Source organism: Lates calcarifer, linkage group LG1, assembly GCF_001640805.2.
Source record: "Lates calcarifer isolate ASB-BC8 linkage group LG1, TLL_Latcal_v3, whole genome shotgun sequence".
Lineage (NCBI taxonomy): Eukaryota > Metazoa > Chordata > Actinopteri > Centropomidae > Lates > Lates calcarifer.
The window spans coordinates 12,813,862-12,840,904 of NC_066833.1; the positions used below are offsets into that span (position 1 = coordinate 12,813,862).

General features: G+C 38.9%; 1 protein-coding gene across 2 annotated transcripts in view; it reads right to left on the bottom strand.

The window, feature by feature from the left end:
• LOC108900553 (ephrin type-A receptor 6) overlaps nucleotides 1-27,043 on the bottom strand; it is a 188,157-nt gene that overhangs the window by 36,298 nt on the left and 124,816 nt on the right. The gene's annotated exons all lie outside the window — the stretch shown is intronic.

Consider the following 27,043-nt stretch of genomic DNA (forward strand, 5'->3'; position numbering starts at 1 on the left):
AATAGCCAAAGCTTTTAGCTATTGTTATACTTAATGTTGGAGGGTTTCACACATTTATTCAGTACTTTGGTTTATGATAAAATACATGCAAAACTTAATAACAATAATATTTCTATCAACTTCTACTTCACTTTTTTGCTAACACACTAAGCTAAGGTTCCGCACATGGTAACATAATACGTGCTAAATGTCAGCATCTTGGCATAGTCACTGAATCCTCATGTATCTTTAACACATGAGAAACAGCACATTCAGGAAAAGTAAACAGCTAAAAAAAAACTCCTCAAACAAATAAATAAATGGACAAATTGCCCTTTTTTCAATTATTGCTGCCACTGTTGTCAGGACCTGCAATGTGACAACAATTACTTGAGAGTTCAGACTGATCTCTTGAGTAATTCCTACTAATCCTTTATATGTACCCCTAAAGTTTGTGGTAACTGTATAACTTTGTCTCTAGCCCACCCTATCTGATGCTACCCATATTAAGCAGGTGAGTATTTGTATGCTGTAATCTGAATACAAATAAACAGATACAAAGCCAACATAGGTACAGCTCTTCCTACTGGGGCCAGCTGTGCTATAGTGCCCCTTCTAACCTCTTCTTCACTTCCTCTTGCCCTTATCACCTCTCTTTCTCATTTTCCTCCACAAAAGTATATCCAAATCCAGCTCTATATGATCTACAACAGCCTGAATATATTACCATCTTCCCTCCACCTTTCTCCCAAAATGTAGAATGCAGATATGCCAAAGTTCAAACATTTAGTATTTATGGTGCACTTAAAATATGACAGTCACCTCTTGTATTCTCAGCTTTGACTCCACATCTGTTGTTTTTCTCCACACCTCGAACTAGCCTGAGCTTTTGTTCATATGCATGTGTAGGTGTGTGTGTGTTTGAGTGTGTGTGGTCGCAGCAGGTCACTGGCATAGATAAAAGAGGGCACTGAAGGGCAGAAAATGGGCAAGGGGCAACAGATGCCCCAGGTCGCATGAAACCCCAGGGGAAGCCAACTAAACAAACCTGCCAACAAACACAGTAAGCAAACACCTGCTAACATCATATCACAGATGCATACATTTATTAAGTCTACACAAACACACGCACACTCACTGTGTTATTTACATACCATTATAAACATAACCAAGCAGTCTTTCACATTGGTTGCAGGGTCTATGTTATTTTTTTACTCTATAATGTAATGAGCTAATTGTGTGGCCTTGTCTTGTATGACATGGTTTGCTTGATAAAGTGCTTGCTAAAAATGAATGAATTAATTTTTTCTACTGGAATTTTTGAAAGTTCAACGCAAATTGAGTTTACACTGGTACATGCTGGGTCCAGTACATAGACTATTAGTAAATGACTAAAGCTTTCAAATTCTCCTGCTCACTCAGCTATATAAGTTAAAACATTATAACCTAACATAGTGCTACAAACTTGCTTGAGTACTGTGTGACAAAGTTTGGCTTGTTTTAAGCACTGAAGGTGATGACTAACTGGTACATGTTTTCCCCTCTGGGCTGACCACAGCTTTTTGCTCTCACTGCTGAGACCCGTTCAGAACTACAAAACCCACAGAAAGTCACATATTTTTACTGGACTTGACTTTTGCTGATACCAGCTTGTGGACAGATTCGCTGTCCCTCGACAATCCCTGTACATGCAGAACTTGAGCCCACACGCTCAAGAATGCCAAAGAAACTTCTTGGGAGTTTTGGTGCTTGCCAGATTCATTTATTTATCAGAATCAGACGATAGACTCAGTGTGTGTTAGCCTATTAGCCATTCTGAGAGGTTAATGAAACATACTGTTTTGCTTTCATTTGATAATGGAATATCATTCAGTGTACCCTGCACTCATGTGAACTGAAAGGTGCACAACACAAAATACTTGAATAGATCTGGTATTTAAAGAGGAGAAATAACACTTGAACCTCCCGGCACTAGTCTTATTATGAAAAAGTGACAACTGAAAATGTTCATTAGTTTCATCAGTACAAGCCTTATGTAAATAGCAACTTAGTTGTGCAGAGAAAAACATCTCCCAATCAGGGCACTATTCACTATCCCTATTACTATACAGTATTCATTATTGTTAAATTTCTGCCATGTAGAATCATGTGTTGCTCCCTGAAGATTGAAGAGGGGATTGAGGAGAAACAACTGTGACCAAGATTCTTGATGTGAGCAAGTGTGTCTTTATACAACATGTATAACAAAGTACAACTTTGGACTCATTTATATGGAGTGTTGAACATTTTCTGAAATAGCAAAAAGGGCACAAAGATGAAAACCCTAAAACTGAAAAAAAGAGTGCCAGATGTCCAAATTGTACTCAACCAGAAAGTAGCAGTTGGCTGTTAATCTGAGAGAGTCCATCAACACTTCCCATTGCAGCTTTTCAATAAAGGCCTTGTATTGATTTGCCAAGAGCTTTTGATGTTATAAACCAGAGAGGTGTCAGTGGAAGTTCATGTCTGTTCAATAAAAGTGAAAACAGAAATGCTTAAGTAATATAAACTCCAAACAACTTAGAGCATTATTGCAAACAAGCATTATTGCTCCCTGCTATGACAGAGCATGTAATCTCATGATATTGTGGTTTAAGACAAGGAATCTAGTGAAAAAATTGTCCAACTGGTTGTGCAAGGGAAAAAGTCTGGAAACACTTAAGTCACTGAGGTTCATCCTCTGGGGACCATGAATCGCTCTACTTAATTCCATGGCTGCCCACCCAATAGCTGATGAGATATTTCAGGCTGGACCACCGTGGTAGACACACTGATCAAGATCACCACATAGAGACACAGCACCAGTGGCCAGCTGGCATAGTGGCTCAGTGGTTAGCACACATCTTCCAACTTGAAAACTGTAGGTTTAAAACCTTCTTGGGCAAGGCTCTACAAAGGTATTGCCTGAGTGAAGTTTTGTTATCTAGAAACAAGAACAGACTTACCTGTTTTAAGAATTCTGGTAGCCAGACATCGAGACTTATTAATCTTATCAAGTGAAAATCACCTTCTGCACTGACAATCCAGTTTGCTTATTTCAAGGAAAAGGAGCGCTCATATTTGAAATGATTTCACTTAAATTTGATAGGGCATTTTTGCAGTGTATTCATTTAGTTTTCATTGTAGCTCTGGCTCTTTCCACTTTCCTAGAAAAGGGGTATCACTATACCGCTACTACTACACTACCGTGCTGGAGCGTATCCCAGTATACATATTAGGTGAAAGACAGGGAGATAATCTGGACAGGTCTCTGGTCCATCACAGGGTTGACACTGAGGAAAGCAACACAAACACAGAAAGAACATGCAGACTTCACATAGAAAGGACTGGGATTCAAATAATAGCCTAAACCACTGAGCTAATATACCATCCCTGCATTAGAATCAACATTAAACAAAAGAGAGAGAAAAAAGAAAAAAAAGAGGGAAAAAAGACACTTCATCACTTAAACCCTAGGTGACTTGAAACAGTGGTCAGACTTGACCCTTTCATGCCTTTCGTGACATTTTATTTTCCTTTCAGTTATTTTTTTTCATTCAACATACTGGTCTAACAAAGACATACAGTGCACTGTGGAAAGCCTGCACAATGAAAGTGGGATGTGGAGCAGAACAAGCAGTGGACTATTTGGGTATAATAGGTCAATTTTTAGGAGGAGAGCAAGCAGATTGAAAGTGGCCCATGAGGTGGGCACCCAACACAGGCAACACTTAGAGAAAATCTTTTGTGTGCTGGTGGCAGTAAATATGACTTGGAGAGCGAAAGCTGTAGATCTTGATCTTATGTTCCCTCTGTCTGGTCTTCTCTGTTTCTCTTCCACCCACCACCAGTCTCCCTCTGACAGCTCTCTTTATTTATCTCTTTTCTCATCTCTTTCTTTCCCTGCATCTCGTTCTCCTCTCCTCTCATTCTTTCTCTTTGCTGAGCTGACGGCAGCGGCTTGGTTGTGATCCAATCACAGACTGGCTGCAGCAATCACAGTGTGCTGATTGGTTTTATAATCCTCACTCAGGATCTCAGAGGGGAGAGAATTAGCTGGCCAAGAAGTGCTGCTCTGGAAGCTGTCATACTGATGCACACACATGCGCACACACGTGCACAAACGCACACACTTTGTTCCTTTCTCTCTGCATCTATATCACACTTCTTGACTCCATATCATTGCTTTCATTCTCTCTACAAAAGTTCTCCGTGAATGTGTATGTATGTGTGGTGGGACAGCTATGATTGAACAACAAAGAGCAAAGGAAGGTATTCATTCAGCTCACGGTTCTGTATCTGAAATAACCTGTTCTTCATTTTGTGTGTGTGTGTGTGTGTGTCTACAGGCTTTTAGCTTTGTTGTATGTCAATGCGTACATGTACAACAATAGCATGTGCATCGATATATCTTATGATGCAAGACTGCATCCTAGCCCTGCAACGCATCACTAGGGCATAAAGGGAGAGGATGAAGTGAAATATAAGTGAATGAAGCAAAGATACACACACGCTGGCCCAAACTCCCAGATCAATAAGCTAAGCTTTAACTCTCGTATTTAAACATCCAGAGAAGAAAAGCTAATCTTCAAGGCACAATATCACAGCTAAATCCCAAAATACTCACAGCGGAGGTTTGATTTGCCTTCTGCCATGGATAACCATATGAGAAGAGAAAATGTAATTAGTCAATACACACAGGTGCTGTTCATGAAAAAAAAAATACAATAACTCATATATAAATGCACACAAGTGGATGCAGGAAAGAACGATTTAACATCTGTGTGTGTGCTTGCTACTTTATTTCCCTATTCTAACAACAGGTCCTCTACAATCCTTTAGGTTTTAATGTGCTAAGGTCAGTTAATATAAGATGCAATGATCTGACAAGGCAGCTACATCTAATATCCTGTGTTCTGCAACCTGCATTTTAAAATCCTAACTTTTGCATCCTGCAATCTTTGGATCTTACTTTCTGCATTGTTCAGCATGTTGCATCAGCCTGTAACCTACTATGTGTCCTATTTACTGTGTCCTTGTCCTACATCTGTGAAGTTGTATTGTACAAGGAGAAAGAGACTCCTACCAGTGATGTGTGAGTCTTCCAGGTTTCTATCAAAATGAATTGTACAGGTGTTGTTTGGAAGTATTCACAGCAAAAGTAGTTTAATAATCCCATAACAACCAACTGCTGCAACATTTAGTTCTATAAAGTCTCAGTCTAAAGGCTTGGAAAGGAGCCATGACATAATTACAAGTATTATAGGCGAATCTTAGCTTTTGAGTTGTTGAATACTTCCTGGTTAATTCAGCACTCTCCTCACTCAACAACACGAGACTGTTGTTTGGCTACTGTTCATAGTGCAGGTTTAATAGCTATATGCCATCTGAAGGGTTTCAGGTTCATGCACTCGACATGCTGGAGATGTACACTCTAGTAGGTGCATAACTAGACACTATATCAGAGGAGCTTTTTTCTACCCATAGCCAAGTTTTATTGGTAGGTGTCCTTTAGTGGCCGTAGTAATTATGATAAAGCAAAGGAGGAAGTCAGGTGACGTAATATACAGAGTGTTTGGAGGATAGATGGGTCAACATAGCACCAGTTTGGTTGGTGGTTGCAGTAATGGTTAATGGCATGGAAATACTGAAAACCTAAAAACATACAATTTCTAAAGAGGCGGTTTTTACTGCTATACGTTTGGTGTTGGGGTGCAGTAAAAAAAGACTTTTAGAGGTGCACAGAGGCTTGCTCATATATTATTATTATTATACTCATATATAACGGTTGGTTGAAGTATGTGTTGATTTTACAGTTGCAGTTATAAAAATAAACCAAACCAAAAAGGGATAAAGAAATGTCAGCATAACTTAAGTGTCTAAACAGTTAGAGAGAGATGCTGTAAAAATGTCTGGCCTATTTTAAATAAGAACTAGATAATTTGCATTTCCTGTGGAAAATGCGTGTGAATGCTGAGCGCTGAAGCAATGCTTGAAATGGCTGAAATCACTGTTGAAATGAAAAAGAAAAAGCTACAAGTTGGAAGTCAAAAGCAGGTAATGTCATTAACTGTCCCCGGCTGGACTCAAACCAGCAACCTTGTGATTGATTGGCAACAGCTCTACCAGTTGTGCTACTGAAGACCACAGGGTACTCTGCAGTGCTAAGATTAATTGTAGTGGTAGTGAAATTGCAAAATTTCAGAATTGTTAGAAGTAGCAAAATAGCATAAAAGCATAAACAGTTGCAAACAGTAAAAAGTGAAAAAATTTCATAGCAGAATGGTTTCTACAGCAGAAAGTGCAGTGAAATTTCAGTGTCTGAAGCGGGGATCGAACCAGGAACCTTGGGATTGGGAAAGCTCCCATAGGATCTAATTCATTTTTTAATTAATAAAAAAATCATATAAAATCATACAAGCATAGGGTCAAAAAGTTGAATACAAGCAGGAATGTCCTGAATGAGCTGAATATTTTGATACCGGAATGGTTTTAATACCACAAAGTATGCGGGACTAGTTAGATGCCAAAAAACGTACGGAAGAATAAGTTTAAGAAAGTGGCCAAAAGTTTATGGAAATAGAAGAACAACAGTGTGATGTGTTCAAATGGTCAAATGGTATGGACTTCATAAGGCATGGATCAAAGGGTTAAAAAGGCTCCAGTTTTCTGGAGAAATGGAGAAAGCAAAAGCATTGAAAATCACACACTGGTTTAAACATATGCAGACACTGAGCTATAAGTGGTTTGTCGATTGCTTTCTGACTCATGTGAAAAGAATAAGGATTTCTTAAATATTGCCAAGTCATTTTAAACACTATGACTTCCTCATCAAAGTATGACCATTACTTTGAAACCCCCTTTGCCAAAGTGAAACTGCGGCTTTGGGTTATAAGGTTTCACTCCAGGTGATCCCCCGAGTTCCACCACCAACTATGCAGGTTTTTATTAATATCCCAGTTATGCACTCTGCTCCTCTCTGTTCCTGCAGGAGCACCTGATTGTATTTAATTCTCACCCTAGGTTGCTCCACCCCTCTTCAATTTCAGCTCAGAGGAACTGATTATTACTGCCACTAACCTCCAAGAGGTAACACTGTGGTGTGAGAAACCCAGTTACAATCCTGTACCATGTGACATGCATCCTAATCATTACAACCTCTGTGTTGAGATTTTCTCACATTGTGTCCTATACTCTACTTGTCACAGCCTGAGTTCTCCATCTTAGCTCTACATCTAGTCCCCTGTAACTTTACTTTTACTTTTTGAGTGTCGTTTGTGGTGGAGTACCTTCTCTTCCAGTTTGACACGCTGTCATGATAAAATAAGAGCCAGTTTATCTACTGTAATAGAAAAACCTACTGTGAAGTGTATTTACACATTTTTGTATGTTTGTCCAAAGGAGCAGAGTAGAGTAGTAGTAGAGTTCTCAGTGTACTGAAAATAAAGTTTTTGTTGTATATATACTAGCATAGACTGATATTATCATCATTGTTATTATTATTATCATTATTCAAATTCTGTCCTTTTATTAAAAAACTAATCTGGTATAGTCAGATCCAGCCACTTCTGACATTATGGATACATTTCCGTTAGTTTTATTACATTTCATTGTATCACTGATCCAGATAACACATTTTGTCTAATGTAGCTGGAGGAAAATGTGACATTTTGACCAGGTTTCACACAAGCATGTGTCAAAAATGTAATTATAGTTACCATTATTATCATTAGAAAGGTTTGTAGGGGAGGTCTAATTAGCATTAGGAACATGGGGATAAAATACAAATGATTGGTGGCTTCAATCTGACAACATCAGAATCAGAGACACTCAAAAATCTTACGGGGCTAATGTTGCTGTAATATCAATTCATGACTCACCATAACAGATCTGGAATTAAATTACATTTTATCAATTGAATCCTTCCTATGCATGTTTTATAACACAATTTTAAATGAATGTCCCTATGTTTCTGAAATGATGAGCACAAAAGTTTTTTTTTTTGTTTGCACCCTTGTTTGAGTGCTGGTGTGCATAAGCAACAAAGACACTGAGACAGGCATCATGTAAGGTGTGTAGTTATAAATAGAAGCCAGGATCCCAGGTCAAATACACATACTCTCACTCTCTCTCTCTCTCTCTCACACACACACACACAAGATGCACACATCTGGTCCCACAGCTTTGCCTTTAGCTCAGTGTGTGTGTTCACTGGGGTGAAACCATGCCACTGGGAGCATCATTCATTCTAGGCCTGGAGGGAGAGAGAGGGAGATGGCAAAGCCAGAGTCTATTCCTCTGTCTCTGTATAACACATATACATACACACACACATACACACACTGTCCCCCTTGAGGTCAGCAGGATAAGCTGGTTTGAGGAAGGCGTGTACCCTTCACTTCCTGTCAATGACAACATGGGCTGGTAGCCGCTATGCCCCACCGAATCCACTGTCTCTCTCCCTCTCTCTTTCCCACTCGCTGTTTTTGTCTGTATCTCTTTACCATTGTAGCATTTCCTAACCCACCTTTGCATCCTCACCTCCCCCAAAATCTTCTTCTTATAAGATGAAACTGTAATGATTCGCTTGGGGAAATTGGCGTGTTGCAGAGGCAATATATACAGTCATAACAATAATAGGATGCAAGAAATAGAAAATGTGTGCGTTTATATATGTGTGTGTGTGTGTGTGTGTCTTGGGGGGGTGGAGGGCTTTGTTCTGCTTAGTCATTCTAGCTCTCTGTGAGGGTTAGTCTAATTTCCTGGACTGATACAGTGGTTCTGTTAAATAATGGAAATTATTATTTTTTCTTATGAGGTCTGTACACCCTCTGGCTTTCTAAATTCTCATTGCCTCACTGAATGTCAAGTTATCACACAAGCATGTGTACACTCTCAAACTTGTATCACTTAATTCTGTACTTACATGAATAAATTACTGAATTAGCAAGCATGTCCTGGCAAAACTCTATCTTAACAACATAAGAGATGTAGCTGATTTCCAAATATTATGCAACGGGCCTTCCCTCGGGAAACAATGGGTGATAAACAGTACAAAAGTATTAACAGCTAAACTGTCAGGGAAAAACTGATTTTTTTTATAATTGGTTGCATATATTTCAGATGATTGTATCAAATCATTGGCATTAAATAAACAATCACCTTAAAAAGTCAATGGCAAACCATCTCTGTTCTTTACAACCCACCCATCTCTTCTGTCTCCACTCCTTCATGTCTCTCAAGGCTCCAATCACACAAGGGACCATCATTTTCACTCTGTCCTTTCCTCCCTGTCTCTCTTTTCTCAAACGTCAAAATTTTTTAGTCCATCATCCCCCTCAACACAACCCTCTGTCCCTTGGCTATTGGTGGAAAAAAGTTATTACAAGACAACTGGCTTTGACAACAGTGCTTCCTTTGGGCTCATTTAAGGTAAATTTTTTTTTAGGGTTGGTTTGTGAAGATGTTGAGAAAATTATTTTAAAAGACTGGTATCCTAAAACTGTTTTGACATCATTCAGCACCACGAAAGTAAATGGATTGTACTTATAAAGTGCTTTCCTAGACATATCAACCACTCAAAGCGCTTTACACTACAGGTCACATTCAGCCATTTGCATACATTTTCATACAGCGTTTGGTCTATATTTGAAGCATTCTAACATCCACAGCCATTCACACACCGATGATACAACGGCGGCAACGTGAGGTTCAGTATCTTGCTCAATAATACTTTGCCTCATGGACACGAGAACCCGGGGACTGAACTGCTGACCTTTCAATTACTCTGTAACCCACTTGTAATGATGTTAATACACAACTGTGTTAAGATAATCCTCAAATGTAATACACTATCAACAATGAAGGCTGAGCCTTACAGGCAAAAGAATCAACAGCTGTGTGTGTAAACTAATGGTTGCAATGCCCTCTAATCATACTGTTGTGCTGGACAGAGAAATTGAACCAGGTAGATAAAGTGGAAGATGAGTGAAAATAAAATGACTTGAAACCTTGAGACACCTTCACTCTCTCTGTTTCTATGGAGGCTTTGTGCCATCTAGACAAGAATATTCACATGATATTTTATTCATCTTGCAGAGAGTTCTTACCCGACTTATGATGAGTGACCAGGCAGGGCTTGACTGTCTTACTCAAGGACACTTTGACAGAAAAAATCTTCTGGTAATAGGGCTGTGTAGTCTTTGGGGATTTACTGCCAGCTAAGCATGCGTGTGTGAGTTATGTGTGTCATCCATCTGTGATACTATTACACACACACACACACACACACAAATATGCACAGCAGTGAACAACCTAACAAATGGGCATTTAATGTCCACACACACATACAAGAACTAATAGATGTGACTTCTCTGTGACTCTATTCAGACATCCTCTATTCAGCAGGCTCTAATGAGTTAATAGCTTGAGAATTAATAGTGCATAAGGTGTCTCAATGGAAATAAACACACAAAGTAAAAAATGTGTGTGTCTTGTTTTGATTTCCTTTTGGCAGAGATATGTTTTACACCATTTTACACCATTTGGTTCGGTGCTCCAGCACACTGGATTTTAACTGAATTAAGGATGATATATAATATTTAAAGTGTGACAGCAAAAGCAGCCAACAGCAGGATGCTTTTGAGTCAATCACTTGACTTTATGTGTGTGTGTGTGTGTGTGTGTGTGTGTGTATATATATATATATTTATATATATATATATATATATATATATATATATATATATATATATATATGTACACACACACGCACAGTCCAACAAAGCAGGACTTTCCCTTGCTGAACCCCAGATGTGAGATTAAAGTTGAACAAAAGTAAATCATTACTTAAGTGCTGTTAAGATATCCATCTTATTTCTATCTAAACCACTGGGATCACATTCACTGTTAATTTGCAGTGTATATGAACAGTGTCACATACAAGTCACAATCTCAGCACTTCAAAATGCTATAGCACAAGGCTAATAAAAAAAAAAAGCTGTCTGACTGCTCTAATACTTTCTGAATTCTTTTTTCCCTCAAACTTTCTAATTTCTCAACTTTCTCCATTCTCTCATTGTACCTGTAGTTTCTAAAGTCCTTCAGCACTGGCCTCCATTACGTCTGCTGCTGACTGGACAATTTTACAATGCTACCTTCAGTGTTACTGCTAAACCTGTAATGGGACTGCTTATTAAAATTGTCCACTTTTATCCTGAAGGTCAGATGACCTTACATTGAGAGTCTGGGAACTTACATTGAGAGTCTGTTGTCGGGAGAAGTCTGAACTAGTAAAACTAAGCACTCCTCTCTTCCTATTTCCTGTACAGTTTGATTTACAGAACCTGAAAGCTCTATGTAGCTCTAGTAATAACAGAAGCACTGTTTCTTGTGTGGTAGAACATTGAGGTAACTGTATCAGAAAGAACTAAAATCAAATATGGAGTTCCCCAAGGCTCAAACCTTGGGCCCTTTTTATTCTGCCCCTAAACGTATTAGATAACATATGCATAACAGGAAAAATACACATCATAATACACTCAAATATTTTATCTCTATTTCATAAATAGAATGAAATTTCATAAATAGAATGAAATTTTGATGCTAAAAACATTGCTGAAAGTTTTCACTCAACTCGCTGTTGCTGAAAACAAAAGCCAAAATTAGAAACCACCTGGAATTCTGACTATGACAAGGTAAGTCTTTTACCAAAAAAATTTTACCTCCATGGGGATTGGACAATTTTAACTGACTTTTTTTGTCTTGGCTTTGTCTCTCAACAAAATATTGTGAGACATTGAGGGCCTTAAAAACTACTAATGAGAGACATTTAGAATATTTCTTTGTATAAAACATGCCAACAAATACACTCGCCTTGGTTTCCCTTAGCTTACAACTGTGCATCCTATTAGTTTCATAACCAATTAGCAGCATAGATTTTATTATTTGATTTGTGAAAATGAACAGCTTGAGTAGTCAAGGCATCATGTGCCAACAGCAACACATGTATTAAGTGAGCATCAGGGATATGGCAGAAAAACGTGGTACAAAGGCAACTGAAAAATTGACAACCTAATAGCAGCCACTTTTGTTGCAATTCTTGCGACAGCAATATAGTTAAAGTTAAATTGTTTTACTTTTATGTTATTTTGTGTACCGAGGCATTTCTCTTAATGATAGATATATGGTATTTTGTCTCAGAGAGCTTTACATAGCTTTGTGCTCCAGTGTGAAAATGTTCCTCTATAGTCTGTTTATAGGTGCTATACATCACAAGGCTTCCAATGGTAATCACCAATGATGTTGCAATCCCAACCCATTTAGGTCACTACTCTACAGCCCACGCCAGTTTGATGGAGCTATAGTCATTATGTCTTTGTGTGTGTGTGTGTGTGTGTGTGTGTGTGTGTGCGCGCGCATGCCTGTGGAAAAGTGCATGCGACCATCTTACTCAGCATTATCACTCCATTTTCAGGTGCAGGGTTTCTCACACAGCCATCACTCTGTTGCGCAGTTGTTATGCATGTGTGTGTCTGCATGTGTGTGTTTGTGTGTACGGTGCTATTTGCACAATTGCAAACGCAGCACTCCACTCTCCTAATACATAGAGCGGTCTCTCCTGACAAGTGCACTCAATCATGCTAATTTTTTACGAATACAGCATTATTCAACTGGCTCGGACAAAACTGGGAGTTTACCTCCATAAGCTTTTGTGAAAGGCTGACAAGTTACCAGGACTTTATAGAAAGAAGATGTAACATGTAACTTGTTTTTACTCCTTTTAAGTTTGGTGACACCAGACTTTTGAATGAACTATTCTGTAGCTAAACAATGATGCCAACAGCTCTTACAAATTTACAGCAACAATAAAACTTGATCTTGATCTGATCTGAACTGATCTGATTGATCTTTTGACTTTCTTGTCTGTCTTTGGCTCTGTTCCTGTATGGTTCTTAAAAACCATGGTTCTATATTAAAACTAAAAAAGTACAACTAAACCAAGGGAGGGTTTGGTGCAGTCTCAATTTGATGGGTTCATGGACAGACCGGTTTCTATGTGAAGATTAATAATGTGTCTTGAAGAGAGATGAAGAAAGTGTGAGCCCACCATGTGTGTGTGTGTGTGTGTGTGTGTGTATGTGTATGTGCATGCGTCTCCTTGCTCTCCTTGAGGACTTCACTCTATTAAAAGTCAGGAGTGCCAGAAGAGAATAAACAGCATTATGCACAGACTGAAAGAACTTACCGACACACACACACACACTCCCACAAGCACCCACCATTTCCCTAAAGAACGCAAAGTGATAGGTGAGTTTGAAAGTTGGTCTGCTTTATAAAGTGTGTACAACCAAACACATATTTACCGCTGAGACCTTCTCATCTGCTCAATAAAGATGAGAGGAGCTTCACAGCACAGAGTGACTATAAAGAGATTGAAATTATACTAGCATTTCAGTCTTCCTGTGGAGACTGAGCACTGGAATGCAACAACAGAAAACTGTTTTGGCAATACATTTTATGTATTATTTGCAGTAGTGTATATCCACTGAAAGAGAGTTTCCCAAGATAGCAATACTGTAGTTTCCATGCCCACACACTGTAGCAGAGAATAATTTTAAAAACCTTGCAGAGGATGTTAAAAAAATGTAATCTCATTTAATATAGTAACTGAAAGTAACCTTGGGGTTTGCAGATCATTTAATATCAAAGTTCTGTCTAGGTACTGGGCTGGGGGATGGCCACAGTATGAGGTTCATTGATTTCACAACCATCAAGTGAAATAATTGAATCTGTCATCTATTTGTATAAGTATTAGAATGAAAATGCATGCATTTGCTTACAAAGAATGGTATAATTTTTCCACCGAGAACCATATTTTTTAAATAAGCCACATTTGGACAGACAGCACAAAGATGATATCAAGTGTCATCTTCTCTATCTGTGCCTCTGCTCTTGCCACCTTTTATGGAAACTGTCTTTCCCTAGGCTCTCAGTCCTTACTCTCTATTTCATCAGTTTGTGTCCCATTCCAAAGGTTGCTGCCACTATTACAGGCTTGAGAGCAGAGAACGATACAGTAGTTATACAATAGATTGATAGAGAGAGAGAAGGATGGTTACACACAGGGTGAATACCCTCAGCACAGATTTTTACTGCACAGAATTTAAGCTCCTTTGGTCTGGTGGAAGCTGGTGACAGACAGACAGTGAGACACATCTGTAAGTGTTGGATGCAGTTTACCTGTCATGTCCCATGGTGATGTGCATGGCTTTTAATTCAAGCAATATAAACAGAGTAAAGCTAAAAATATGTTGCTCTCTGTTTACTACAGCTGTTCTTGTACAGACTAGTCTATTTACCCCCAACTGCAGAACAACCACACAGAAATTACACTGATTATAATAAATCCCAGCTACAAGATGTGAAATTTATTTACTTCATTCAAACCTTAATTTATACTCAAGAAGTTCATTTGAGGTTGCCCTAACTTACAACAAAGTCGAGTGAGCAAGCATTGTCAAACATAATTACACTTTTAAAACAGCAGCAAACATAATTAAAAGCAAATCATATGCAGTTATGTACATGTGTGGAATGATTTGTTAGTAGGGATTTAAATCAACCAAAGGATATCAATGTACTGAGTCTTAAAGTACTTTGTAAAAACATCCCAGGACATGGGGTCACAAATTCAGCACTAACTGCGGGAAGTTTAAGACAATCATTGGAACAAGTGTGACAGGGTCCAGATGACTAATCCAAGTAATGTAATGATGAGTTAGTAATAATGACTTATATGGCTGCATTGGCATTGCTATTAATCTTTATGCCAATAGTGAGTACCACAGCCATCACCAGTGATAAATCTAAGGGTGTAATGATAAACAGTATCCAAGGGTTTAAGAATGGAGGCGACAGCAGCATGTCTGTAGATTACATCTTCATAATCCAAGACAGACATGAAAACTACCTCAACAACCTGCTTTCTGTCAATCATTGCTGCATTTCTCCTATACAAGTAACCAGTTTTTGCTGATGTACATGATACTTGAATGTCATTTTCTCATCAAGTCAGGTTCAAAGATTCTTACTTTCTGTGACTCCTCTGCACATATTCTAGTAATCAACACATCTGGCTTTAGAGAACAATGATGAGTCTCAAATAATGTCTTATTTGCACTTAATACTAACTTAAGATCAGCATGCACAGAGACTATGCCATAAAAATAGTAAGATACATAAGATATCTTATGCAGATGTATTTCTAATTAAGTTTTAATCTTAAATGTTAAGTCAAAGTATCTTCTGAAACCTGCACTGGGTTAAGTAAATTTGCTTTCCATTTATTTATAATAGTAATCACCTCACTAGAAGGTCAAAGATGAAGTGGATAATATATCTTATCCAGTATGTCTATGTGCCATCCTCAGTAATGAGGGTTTGACATGGCGCTGTCATGTCATTACCATGCCATGTCTTTGATGTGTCATTGGAACAGGATGAGTAGGCCACATGATATACCATCATGGTGTTATCTAAGATTTATTGTTTCTCCTCCAGCTTTAAATATTCTATAAAACATATGGCACATCCCTATATCTCCTTGTTGAAAAGCAAGATGGATGGGTGAAGTATGAGTAGGCTGGCTGTTACATGTACATCAACAGGTTCCAACCATGACATGTAATCAACGAACAATGAACATTATGAATAATTCAAACTAGCGTGCATGCCATGTATATACATGCACAGAGGCATCCTGTATGAATGTACTGTATGTACATGCCATTACAATGATATGTATATACATGAATACATGAATAAACTATACATCTTGGAGACAAGGGATGATATGCCAAAAAGGGTCCCATGTTGGAATGGAACCAGGGCTGTTGGTGTTACATGAGACTTGCTGTGGGTCTACAGCAGACTGTTTCTGAGCATGTTCTGAGAGTGTTGATGTCTGAATACATCACACGAGATAACCCATATAATTAATAACCCTGTTGCAAATTAAAAACTTATTGCAGTGGAATGAAGGGAACTCCATCCAGAGTGATACACCTAAACCTCTGGAACAATGGAGCTTGAGTTGGACTGTATTGTCAAACAATTTCCAAGATCAGGAATGAGATGTAAGTAACTGCATAGCTATTGATGCTAACAAAAACATACTGTTATGCGTGATGCAAGTCACGTGTAACTTGAACACAACATCCACACACACACACACACACATTCATAAGTCACGTCCATCTCCCTTTCATCTATCACCACAGCTCTGTTCTAGCATGATTAGTTTTTTAATCATCACTTCAAAAAGAAGACAGGTCTGCAACCCATACTGTACACGCACAAGGGCGACTACAGTGAGGAAAAAAAAAATCCTCTGTGTTCCTCATGTTATGATGAATATGAGAACAAAGCAATGACAGCAAACACTTTATTATTTCCAGTAATACAGCTGCAGCTGAAACTTGCTCTTGATCCTCTTGGTATTCACCACCGATCTTGGGGAGAAAGGAGTGAGTATGAGGAGGAGCAGAGATGAAGACTGTGAGGATGTCAGTGTGGGGAACTGCTGGTGGGTGTGTGATGGGATCAGTCACCCCTGGGTGTTGAGGTCACTCACATGGGGTTGGATAGGGCTGGAAATGACCACAGAGAAACCACAACACTGGTGTGAGAGTGTAGTTATACTGAAGGCTTAAAACATCCACAGCAGGTGAATCATTCAGCTTACAGCATTCTGTTACAACCACAGTGATGGAAAGACTGATGTGGATCCCATTAAGAGAAACCAAAGACAACCTCACTTGTTTGTGGAGCAGACTTATCAAAACATATGCTCCATCATCAAAGCTTGAGTAGTACTTGAGAAGGTACAGAGTATTGGGTACTTGATTTCCACTGATCCCTAAATATTAGGTAGACATAGCAGTCAGCTACTTCATGATGCTTATATGATCTAGGTAAAGTTCTTAGATTTGTAAACTTATGCTGTTTTTTAACAACTTTTTTTTTTAACTTACTCACAGTCATGTCTGATATTGGTTGAATTGCTGGAGTTGCTGTTTTAGAATGATAATTTCTTCTAGAATAATGTACCAATGAATTCAACTGAACTGCCACAGTAAAATTTCAATACAATTAATTAAATAGAGATGGGCGGGGCAGATTGAAACAGATTGATATTTTACTCCATCTTAATCACATTTTCCAATTACCGTCACCAGTATCGGAATATTAATTGTATGTTGATGTGTTAACAACCCTGACAGACACTTATGTGAGATTCACAGGAAAAAAAGTTTTCGATAAATGAAATAGCACTTTCAGCACTTGTTTGTTAGTGATAAACTGCCAAGGTGTTTCGTGCTGCAAGGTGCTGATAAACTCATTTTCCCTCAGGCAACACTTTCATGGAGTAACGTGAGCCCTTCATCCTGTGCTTCAATTCACAGATGATAGTAAGCATTGTAATTGCAGACTTGGTGTGAAGTCCAGTGTATGTATGCACATACTGTACTGTTTGGGGACAAGTGCAACATGTACAACTAGATGTAATCAAACTGAAATTACTTCTGAAATAGATTCATATAATCTGTCAAATTACTTCTGGTGTTTAAATACAGCTGAAATCTAATCACTGACTGGATTAGAGGGTATTGTATTATATATTCTGTGAAACATATATTATTGGTAATAATTATGACTGTACAGTAATTATGTATTTATCTTGTAGAAAAATTGCATAGTGTAACAAGAATATTGATAATAATATGAAGAATATTGCAATACCCCACCCCCATGTAAAACTTATTGATGGTAATTAACTGTAACTAAAACTGTATTGAAGTTACAATGAGGATAAAAAAGATGCAGCAGATTGTCAGCATTCTTTGCAAAACATATAAAATATTGCTGAACCAAAAAATCAGGCAGGGAGAGATAAAAAAAAAAAACACATCTGATCAAAAGGACATTTTGCTGATAGGATTATAAAGGAAAGATATCTCTGAAATGCACATGGGGGAAAAAGCCAAACATTATGGATAAAATGAGACAAGGTCTTTAAACTTCGCCCTTAATGCAGTAAATCAATGCCACCCAGCTGGCTTGACACAGTAAAATAAAATGGCATGTGTTGTCAGTGCTTATAATGATGAACACTCACACTTGAAACATACGCATGGCCTTAATGTAAAAGTATGGAGGGAGAGAAAGTTGAGAGAGGGGGGAGAGATAGAGAAGGAAGAGAAAAAAGAAAGATAAAGGCACATCACCAGGATAAATACTCTGATAAATCACTGTAGAAGCAGAGAGCTGTCGAATAAATTTATCCCATCCTATTGTTCCTCCCTGTATCTCCCTCCACAGGAGGCATAAAGAGTGTGTGCGAATGTGTGTGTGTGCGTGTGTGTGAGAGAGGGGGAGAGAGAGAGAGAGAGTGAGTGATGATGAAGTTGACCCTGGCACTGAACAGTTGCATTGATGTATACAGCCACATAAGGCACGTGCACACACACAACATCTATGATACGACAACACAAAATATTCGTTCAACACAGTTTCGCATATACACATGGCACCGTGTAATTGGGGCCCCCTGGGGCCGATCTCTGGGCCTGGGTGCCAAGGGCGAGCATTTCTTACAGAGAGGCAGATAAATCAGCTGTTAATAAGCCAGCGAGCATGGAGGCTCTATTTATGACTGCTCTCTCCACAAGGCCAGTGCCACCAGCCCAGCTGTGGTCTCACACACACACACACACACACACACACACACACACACACACACAAACATCTACCCTCCCACACACACACTCTTAATCTTTATCAGACAGAGGACCCCCCCAAGATACACATGCTCATGTGACTGCATGTCAAGGAAGAACAAATCTTCTTCTGTAATGAGATATATTCAGCATTTTTCATCAGTGTCTGCTTCTTTCTATTAACCCATAATGGACTAAGGATCACAGCTAAATCTACCCAACTGACACACACACACACACACACACACACACACACACACACACACATACTGGATTTCAGCCATCTCAGGCAGGTCTACAATGGTAGCTGTTGCTCAGCATAGCGGTGCAGTGGAGAACAATATCGATTCATCCATGGAAAGTCACCTTCCCCCTTACCCTACCCTGGCTGGTGCCTCGGGGGCCTCCGGTCATTCCACTCAGCCAATTTGTATGGCTGTTGTTATTATTAGTGTTTCTCTGGCATGGTGCTTTGGTCTCGGGGCACGGACACACCGCTTTATGATGCCGCACCTAATAAACATCATTGTGATTTTCCCAGGCTAGTAATTAAGTGTGGGGCTAATTTGTCATAGTTAGTTAGACCATGGCATGATGCCGGGAGAGGGCTGCCTGGGAGGGGTATGGTGGCTGAGAAGCCCAGGACCTTAATACACACTAGTCATTTATAGCCACTGCTGCACAGTTATGTTGGTATTGGCTGGGGGAATGGCAGAGGGCCATCGCAGATCAAGGTGGGCCAGAGGTTTTCTCATAGAATCTGCCATGAACAATTGTGTGCACATGATGGTATTAAGATTGACAGATGTGGGTATAAAAAACCAAGATACTCTGCCAGGAGTTAAACCTGAATCCGACCATTAAGTTAAGCATTATTCAGACAAATTCTAAGAGTCTCTACTGGCACCCAGAAAAACCAACCTCATGAACTTCCCTTTCCTGATAGTGTCAAAATGCTTAAACTGAAAACACTTTAAACTCTCTTGGCAGATGATTGCCTTTGTAATTGTTCCTTTTTCTTAATATGTCAGCAGACCTTATAAACCTGTGTCAATGTGTCAAAGCAATAAGGTGCAAAGAACAAAAAGGAAAGCAAAGAGAGAAATTGGAATAGAGAAACACAGGTTAGGTTCAGTATTCAGCTCAATCACTTTTTACAGACATTATAGTAAAATAGCAATAAGCCTACAGAGGAAAACAACTCATATAACTGAGAAGTTAATCTTTTTGGCTCCGAGTTATTGTGTGTCCAGAAAAATGGAAGCTCTAATTTGAACACATTTGTACTGCCAGTGCCCATAAAAGAAAACATGACAAATTGTAATAAATGGGGACAGTGATAAAATTTTTATGGAGCAGATGCAACAACATCATTGTATTCACTCATTTTCTTACCAGTGGTCTTTATGGAATAAGTGAACATCACTGATTAACAATTAACTGTCATGGTTTGACAGGCTTTAAATAGAGTACAGTGGAAGATATTGCCATGTAAGAATTTGATAATGCAACTAATGCCACAGTACAGTACAGACAATGCAGGACAATACCCTCAACCTAAAAGTGTGGATAAGGTTTGCTGGGTAACAGTCCTGAGCATTCTGAATCAACATCTTCAGGTTTACCGTAACATCATCATTTTTTTTTTTTATTAATCTCTGTACTACACCCTAATGTGCACTCCATTAACTCCAAGCTCCAACTCTAAGCACATTTTCAAATCAATTTAGATTTTGACAAAGTCTCAGATTATGTATGGTGTTGGCGTATCAGTGCGGTTGGCACTGTTTACTGGAGAAAGCAGGTAACAGATTAAGAAGGTGATGGGTAATCAGTGTTGGGGAAAAACAACATTCCCATCGAGAGGAAAATGAAAGACAAACCCTGAAATCATGTATGGTTTGATGGTTTCTGGTTTACATCCAGACAAGCACTACCTCAAATCAACTCATACTCTGTGGATGGTGGTATAACATCATTATGGATGCACAATTTCTACATATGCCTTCAGGTGAGTGAAACAAATGAAAATGATCTGGACACTTGGAGTCAATACCAAGTCAATGAACAGCACTAATCCCACCAGCTCCTCCCACGTTATTCCATATCATCATGCAGATCGAGAGAGAGATTGTTAGTTTTACCCACTGGCGTTTCATCTACAAAAGACTGTCTGATTAGAGTCTCTCAAGTTGCTGTGAAAATTTTCTGATATGTCGCTGCAACTGAGGACCCAATCTGTCTCTGATTGCTTTCAGTTACATACACAATTACCCAGCTGCTTCCTGTGATTTAAAGCAACTCTCCTGTTTCTAGGCCATTTCCTCTTTCTCATCCTCTTCCTCCTCCTCCTTCGCTTCTTTCTACAGTCATCCACCCCTCTCAATGCATCTTTCCCAGTCTACATTATAAAACACAGCAGTTACTTTTAAAATCCTCCTATCCATGTGCTGTGTACACGCATGCACAATACCTTTCAAAGAAAGTAAGTGTAACCGCACACGCAAATGTAAGATACATATACATGACATGCACAGACACATTTGGTGCATGTATTGATAATCTCAACTTCCATCCTATTATATTTTTGTTTTAATTAACAAAACCTTAATACTCGTGTATAGTAAACACACACACACACACATTCTGTAAAAACAAACAAACACTTCTTAAACTTACAGCAATCAACTTTTCTAAGATATCACAAAACTATGAAAAGTTCTGTCAACACTTTGACAAACACTTTGAATGAATTTGACCAAAAAAGGTTAACCATAAGAAATTTGTGGAGATATATTCACAAGAGTTTGTAGTTGGGCTTCATGTCTAATTAATACAGATGCTGCTCTATTTCGGGGGTGGTGTTAGATGTGATAATGACCTACTGTGTTACTGAATAACTTAACTAAGGTGATCTGCAACTGGAAAGGTACATGTCTATGTATAATGACATGCGATGCAAATCAGTGGACATGCAAATTTTTACACACTGTTCAGTTTTTTTAGTGTTAAAGTGGTGTTGACAAGTGTGTGGTGGTGCTGTTGTGTGCTGCATCAAACTGTAATGTCTTCCATTTTTCATCCAATGAAAGTAAAATAGGTGGAGGTGAACCCCTGCCAAACCCTACTGTGATCAAAATGACAAAAGCAGGATGTGCAGGGAGTTCACGTGATGTTATGTTTTGGTAATTAACATATTTTAGCAAAAATAAATATATTTAGTTGAAATAAATAAGTTTCAATGGTTAAGATGGCCATCCAATAAAAAAAAATCTAACTTAAATCACATTTTTACAGTGCACACACACACAAACACAAGTGCACAGATGTCTCCGTGTGGCTGCATCTCTTCTCCCACACTCTCTTTATCCTCTGCCCACATTTCTTGTCAGCTAATTTACCGTCTTCTTCATTCTGCCACCCCTCTCTTTGCTCTTTGGGTCCTCTCCTCGCTCAATCATCTTCTCATACTCTGCTTCTCATTTTCTATCTTCTAACACCCTCTTCTTTTTCTCTGTCACTTCATCTGTCTCTGTCCTGCTCTTCACATTCATAACACCTCTTTCTCTCTCTTCCTCCTCTTTTCTTTCCCTGAGTCTCTCCTCCAGACTTACTCCCTCATTTCACTTCTCCACTGTTCACTTAACCTTCCACATCCATATGTCCTCCAGCTGCCTCTTTTCTTTTCCTTCTGACCCACTCACCTACTTTGTGAAAACACCCAGGGCTCCTTAGATCAACGGCACATGTGGGCAACTACTTTAAAATGTCAAATGTGTGGGAAAATACTGATTGTTTAGTGGGAATTTTTCAGTAGCACGGATGAAGCATGATAATAGTACAGATCATGCTGCTGGATGTGAACCTTTCTGCCTTATGTTGACCACAAAGTGAGTCAGACAGATCACAGCAGTGCCATGCTCCTGATGCTGAGTTCAAGACCTGCATATGCACACATAATTTCCCCTGACGCTTATTCTCTTTCTTCAAATATGAGGGAACTTACTCTGGGCCAAGGCACTCCCCTGCTGTTAATCCTCATGCTTTATAATTCTTCACACTCCGTATGTGTGTGTTACAAAGACAGATGCACACATCAGATGAGCTTCACTGTATGAATCACAAAATATTGCAAAGGTTATGCCTGTCAGGAAATTATCGCAGGCCTATATAGTTTCTCTACGCCACTCATGCATTGGTACAGTACTGGTGTGTGTGTGCATGTTTGTGCGTGTGCTCGCAAAGCAGCCTCTCCTAGGCACAACAAATCATAGGGACTAACCTCGCTGCCACAAAGCATTCACCCAAAGGGCCATCTGCATTTTAATGACTAATCTACTAGTCTAATTTATCTATGGCTACTGCACATTATTACAGGAGAGTCTTCATATTCCTCACAACACATAGAATTTCACATGGCTGCCTCATTTCTGCTGATGGCAATACTATGCTAATGGTGTTAGCATTTTCTGTGCACTTTTTTCCAACAAGCTCATCACAGAGAAGTTTAGGTGGATCCGTCTGGGGAAGCATATGTGCATAAGTATTTGTATGTATGCATACCAGCATGCAGCATGCAAGTTTTCCTTTTCTTATGAAGGTCTGCACTGGTTATCTTTGAGTTGTGGGAATATGCTGACCTTTTGATTATCCACTGTCATCTACACCGCTGACAATGGGACAACAGACATTCTTCATCAAATCAATGAGCCTGGCTGATTGACCTGATCCCTCTTACAAATCTGTTGTTGATCAGTCTTTACAGGACTGTAACATATTATAAAAAGAATGACAGAAGGTGAAATACTGAAGATATATCTATCTACAGGAAGCACAAATGTAACCCTAGGTTTCACAGTGCTGTGCATTTGTTGAGGAGAGTAATTACGGCTAAAATAGTTCAATACCACAAGTGCAGAAGAATCATATATGCAGTGGAAATGATAGATTAGGACAGTGGTTTGTATTTTTCTGCAACCATGACAAGAAGAGTTTGTATCACAGCACTCTAAAATGCTGTCTGCTGCCACTGCATTTGAGCAATAGTGTGCAAGTGTGTATGTGGATACATCACATGAGTTCATCCCGTTTTATTCACTGGTCCGGCTCATTTCTAAACAACTGGTGTCATTCTAATGAGTGACTACACAACTCAACCACCCCCATCTCAGAGACACAGTTAAAAATTACATGTTAATGAATGACAATGCACTGGCACTTTAAGGAAACCGGCTTTAATATTAAGAAATCTGGCAATGGTGTTCAGCTTGTTTCAGTAATTATTTATAAATAAGATTCAGTTTGTGAAAACAAAGGAAACTGCACTGAACCTGAGGCCTGATTACTTGTTGAGATGGATGATTTTTGCAGTACATTTATTTCACAAAGCAACAGGTGATTATATGTAAATCTTTCAAAGTCAAATGTATTGTTTGCAGGATAATCCCCTTTGAGATTCACTGTTTGATTTTCATGAAGTTCCTTACATACATAACATTACATTTCACAAGTTAAACCTGGACTTCTCTAAAACTTACTGGCCTAATACATAAATAATTAGATTTTACAGTTAAAAACAAACAAACAACAACAACAACAAAAAAAAAAACAAAACAAAAAAAAAAAAGTCACCATGTGACAAAAATCTTAAATAATGACTTTCTCACTGACAGCAGTAATTGGTTCTATGTGTGCTATTTGTGTGCATGACTCATCCTCCTCCATCTTATTTAGTTAATCTCCACCTTAGTAACAAATCCTTTGAAATTAGCACCTAGTTGAGGTGTGAAAGGAAAATGTTGCAAAGAATAATGCAAGGCTGCAGGTAGTCTGAGATTTTCAGTCTATTAACAACATTGCAACCCTGAATTACACAGGTCAGGAGTATTATCCACAAACTAATGAGCACTGAGTGGAAAATGGAAGCAGTTCAGAGTATACAGGAAGTGTTCAGTAAGTACAGCAACTGGCGCGTGTTAAGTCAAACACATTACTTTTCAGTTCTGTTCTCAACAGAATCGTACAGGTCCGATCCCTAAGGGAAAAATGTGTCACCACTCACACATGTAAATTAAGCTACTCTATGTCCCAATGTTTCAGAGATTTTGTATGACTGTTTAAGGTTGTAATAGTTACATCTACAGCACTGGCAGTTAGCTTGGCTAAAAGCAAATGCTGAGAGGGTGGGAGAAGGTGAGAAGTTTATTAGTTTCCACTGGGCTGGAACCGCTCCATACGACTCACAAATTCTTTGGAACGCAAACCAGGACTAACAGCACATGGGCTGGATGGCACACTACCCACTTTAAGCCAACATACAACCAGCTATGTAATCAATTACCTTTCCATTATATTTGCCATGAATGATGCTGTGCATAGACTCACTAAACTAATCTCTAGTTTCTGTCAAGGTGATGGTAGTAAAACACATCATCAGTCTGTTTATCACAGGCTGAGGGCCATGAATCTGCCTCTTCCCTTGAGTGTTTTAAATAGCTGCAGCTGGGTATATTAGTGATGAAATAGGTCTGGTGTACAGCCTGGGGACCTGCCACGACTGTGTGCTAAACTGGGCATTCTAATGAAATAAAGAAGGCTCTGTGCAACACAGAGTTACCTGTAAAGGCTAGAGTTGTCTCCAGTGACATAGAATAATACATTTAATGTATTTTGGCTGTATGAGTAAATGTATTTCTCCCACAGCAACAGAAGGATGGAGGTAAGGAGAGAGAAAGGAGGGAGGAGAGAAGAGAGAATAAAGAAAAAAACAAACATGTTTGGAAATGGGAAACAGGAGAGAGAGGAAGGAGGGGGACAAACAACCAATACAAAAAAGAGGTGAGAGAATAGTCAAGGGAGGATGGGAGCGGGAGGAGCGGAAAAACAGAAAACACAGTGTTTGCAAATCACAAATTAAAAGCATAAGCGTTCTACACACCAAACCATGTCCCAGAGGAAATATGGGCCTTTCAGCATAAAATTATTTGTAGCAAGTAGGTAGCTAGTGACAACCCCCCCTTTGGCCTCCTGCCATCATTTACAGCAGCAGTTAAGCAGTTAATGAAACTACAAGTACTAGAAGAACACTGACTGTAATGTCATTCTGAGTTAACTCTAGAGTTATCTTTCTCTGCCAACTGCATAAAAGGCTGAGGATGACAGCAACAATCAACAAAAGTATGCAAACTGTGAAATATTTAGCACTGTTTATTATGAATATGGAGCCAAAATACACAGTGAAGACATCCATTCTGATTGGCTTAAGGCAGTCAAAATTCCTGTCTTGGGTAATAGGGGTTCAAGGATAAAGTGTGAGAAAAAAAGTGTGTTGTTGCTATTTGAAATCAATCAAGTTTTGCCATCTATAAATGAGATGCCATCAAATTTTGCAGAATTGCCCTAAGCAAATGTGAATGCACCCATCTTTATTGCAATTGTATTCAGCTGTGTTATTTTAGCCAGGTTGTCCCTACTGTAGAAGACAATTACAGGAAAATAGAATCCAATTTTTGTTTACATTTTTGTTTAAGTGTTTCTCAGCAAAACATGCTGTGTGTTGACATCAAACAAAATATGTTGAATACTTTTCCTTTCTCATAAACATTCGCAAAGCTGATTTTTGATCATTTTGAAACCTGCATCATTTATATCCATATTTACTTGCTGGCAGTCCTCTGCTGCCCTGCCTTTGCTGGCACATGGTTCTGTTTCTGGGTACATTAACGCCACCTTGATAAGTGGAGTAATGTGAAACCACTGGCAGAAATGTGTACTGCGTCACCTTTGTGTGTGTGCGCAGACAAACCCACTCACTAGTGGTCAAAAACTCCACAGAGTAGATTTAAAAATGGGGAATGATCTCTTCACAGTTCTACAGTCTGCGTTATGTAAAGATCCAGGGAAAAATGAGTCATGAAAAAAAAACAACTTGAAATGTTCTTACCAAATGGTGGCACTCTTGCTGCCAAAAACAAAACAAAAAAGTGTTCCCCGGCTCATGTTCTAACTACCATCAAATCTCACTAAAATCAAATTTGTATTTCAGTTACTTTGCTGGCATATGTGAATGAATGATGGAGATGCATTTGTGTTCACCGCATAACCATAAGATGATACTAGGCCCAGAAGTATTATAGATTGAATTGGACTGTCTGATATAAGATATCTCTTTATACACTCTATATACACTGATATATGGAAACCACACCGTAGCATGTAAAACTAATGCTATGTAACAGCTATGTGATAATCAAAATGAGTAATATCTA